Source organism: Octopus bimaculoides, chromosome 9 (genome assembly GCF_001194135.2).
Source record: "Octopus bimaculoides isolate UCB-OBI-ISO-001 chromosome 9, ASM119413v2, whole genome shotgun sequence".
Taxonomy (NCBI): domain Eukaryota; kingdom Metazoa; phylum Mollusca; class Cephalopoda; order Octopoda; family Octopodidae; genus Octopus; species Octopus bimaculoides.
In genome coordinates, this window is record NC_068989.1 from 49,178,862 (window position 1) to 49,182,181 (window position 3,320).

General features: G+C 31.5%; 1 protein-coding gene across 7 annotated transcripts in view; it reads right to left on the reverse strand.

Annotated features, from left to right (window-relative positions):
• LOC106868354 (N-acetylated-alpha-linked acidic dipeptidase 2) overlaps window positions 1-3,320 on the reverse strand; it is a 1,027,134-nt gene that overhangs the window by 680,290 nt on the left and 343,524 nt on the right. The window lies entirely within an intron of this gene.

The window sequence follows — 3,320 nt, forward strand, 5'->3', positions numbered from 1 at the left end:
AAAAAAAAAAAAAAAAAAAAAAGAAACCAGGGAGAAAAGGAATAAAAGAAGCAAGATTCTCTAAGTTGAAGGTATAGAATGATGCCAGCAAGAAAACTAATTTAGTTGCAACAAGTTGAACAATCTGTCAATGCAACCATAGACAGGGAAGGATTTAATTCAAGTGATAGCACTACTGAACTGTTGTCGATACTAAGGCAATTATCTAGCATTTGTTGAAGACAGTTTTTCTCTGCAGCTGAACTGAACAAATGCTATCCTTAGACATGGAATAACTTGTATTGAAACTCTTGAGAAATTTGGCATGAGAGGAAAATTGAAACCACCCCTCTTCCACTTCTAATTTGTTTTCAGCAGTGATTTATTTTATCAAATAAACCATCAAATAACTAACTGCAACAGTTGCATAAATAGAGAGATCATTGTATAGTTAATAATCCACTTGTAGCAGCAACAAGCTCTTCAAAGATTTTGGTTAAAAACTGAAAGAGACAATTTTTTTATTTTTTATTTCTAACATTTTATAATATTGATGAAGTTGAGATAACAACTCAGTTTGTAAGCAAATAAAGAGTATGAATAAAACACAAAAGAATAGTTGAAAAACTACTACTGGTTAACTGATTTCATAAAGATAAGATGACGGGTTAGATAAATAACAGCTGTTTAATTTTATAAAACCGTATAACGGATTCAAAAACTGAGGTGATTCTCAAAGGAGCAATTTTAGAAATAAGTTCCGAGTAGTTTTTTTCAGAAACAGACAGGTAGAATAAAATTGATTTCATAAAGAACAATTAGATATTGATTGCTTAAGAAACAGGTTGAGTGACTAAAATACCTGGTTTTCTAAGAAAAGCAAGATTTATTTAAATATCTTTCAGTGAGCTTCTAAAAAAAAAAACAGTTTTAGCTACCAAGAAATTTACTAGACTCAATAGAAAAAAACTCTTTGATTTGTTTTTCCCCCACCTCAAAATCTTAACAACTGAAGACCCAATAGAAAATCCCAGATAATATAATAAAAACAAAGAGTAACATATACCACATTAAACCACAGATTTTAGATTCAAGTCTCAAAATCCCTTTTTGTACCACTGGTGTTTGCACTCAGTACCATTTCTTGTAATTTATGACTTGCATGATTCATTAAGGTTAATAATTAAACATTTCGAAAGAAATCATTCAATAGAATTTTTCTAATATTTTAAACAATAAAAATAGACAGCAGCACAATGTTACAATATGCACAATGTTACAATATGCACAATGTTACATTATAAGGAATGTTTAACAATATTATTTATACTATTCTCCAGAGATTCGACAACAAAAAGGGAGATATAATAGCTGAAAAGATGAGAAGACAAATAATGCAGTTTTCCAAATGATTACAACCATAAATGCAATGCTCTGTTATGAATTCTAAGACAAAGTTCAGAAAACAAAGATATAACAACTACAGTATAATCCTAATTAAAAAGATGATTGGCTCTAATACACTGGTTAGAATACTAGCTCAAATATTAACTCATCATAGACAACTTATTTTGCAATATCAATAGCAATGTGCGAGGAAACGTTGACTCACTATAGCCACAAGAAAGCATGTAAAAAAAAATAAAGGTGAAGGCATGGCTGTGCAGTTGGGAAGTTTACTTCACAACAATGTAGCTTTAGGGTAAGTCCCTTGGGCAAGTGTCTTCTATTATAGCCCCAGTTTGAACAATGCTTTGCGAGTGAATTTGGTAGATAGAAACTGTTTGGAAGCTCCGCGTGCATGTGTGTGTGTGTGTGGCTTTGTTTCATCACTCCTTGACAAGTGGTTGTAGTTTCTGTACTGCCTCATAACTTAGTGGTTCAAAAACAATTCAGCTGGATAAGATCTAGATCAAATATAAGTACTGAGGTCAATTTCTTGGACTAACCCAACAAGTCAGACCTCCAGCATGGCTGTAGTCCAATAAATGAATCAGATAAGAGTATATCTTTAATTGGTTATTTGTAGATACGCTAGGATATCACTATATGGTTTATTGCAACTTCATATTTGCTCAATGAAAGGGTTTGATGCAGCTGCCCTTATATGCATTTCTTGGTATGATGTTGGTTCCTTTGAGGCTACAAGTAATAGAATGTCCAAGTATGTGTGTGAGTATAGACATATTAGCATTTATGTAAATGTATGAATGTCTGTGTATGAGAGCATGAGTGCATAATATGGATGAAAGTTACAACAGCTCATTTTGATTTCTTTTCCCACTTTGATTCTAAGTCTATAACAGTGCTTCTCTACCATTTTTCACCTATGGACCTCATTGATTTCTATTTTACTCAAGTGGACCCTCATAGTAATTTCATGTTTCAAAAAATCCAATTATATTCTTATAATTAAATATCACTAGGAATTGTAAAAATAAAAAAATCAATGGTTTCAAAATTTTGGCACAAGGCCAGCAGGTTTGGGGGAGGGGCTGGATTGATTAAATCGACCGCAGTTTTCAACTGAAACCTATTTTATTGACCCCCAAAAGATGAAAGGTAAAGTCAATCCTAACAGAATTTGAACTCAGAATATAAGGACAGCTGAAATGCTGCTATGCATTTTGCCCAACATGCTAACAATTCTGCCAGCTCACTGCCTTAATTGTATAAAAGAAATTAAAATATATTTTGTATTTTAGAAGTATAACCAATTTATTGCACATAAAATTTAACTACAAAATTGCATATAGGCCCCTAAGGGTCATGTGAACCCCAATTGAGAACCACTGCTCTATAAATTCAGGCCTAAAGAATGAAATGTTATTATCATCACCATCAGTAATAATTTCTACATTCAGTTTCTCTTTTTTTTCCACGTTATTCATCTTTTTCATCTTCTTGCACAAAACAATTTTCCATCAAAATCCTCAGACTAAAGAAATATACAGTACTAAGAAAACATAAATAACAGGAAAAATAATAATTCCTTTTATTTTTTATTATAACAACAACAACAACAAGAATAATAAGATGAGAAAAAGAAAGAAAAACAAGAATGTATTGCAGGAGGCTACTATTTGGCAAGGAGACGATTTAATAATATTAGATTTTCCAACAACAAACATATCACAAAAATAATACTAATAATAAATTAGCAATAATAGTTGATGGAAATAGCATTTGTAATAAGTAAAAACTGAGAAGAAAAAAGGAAAGAAAAAGAAATATAAGCAAAGCATCAAAGAAAATGTAAAAAAAAAACCCCAAATCCATACCAAGAGAAATACACGTGTGTACGTGTATGGGTATGGGTACACATGTATAGTGCACATTTA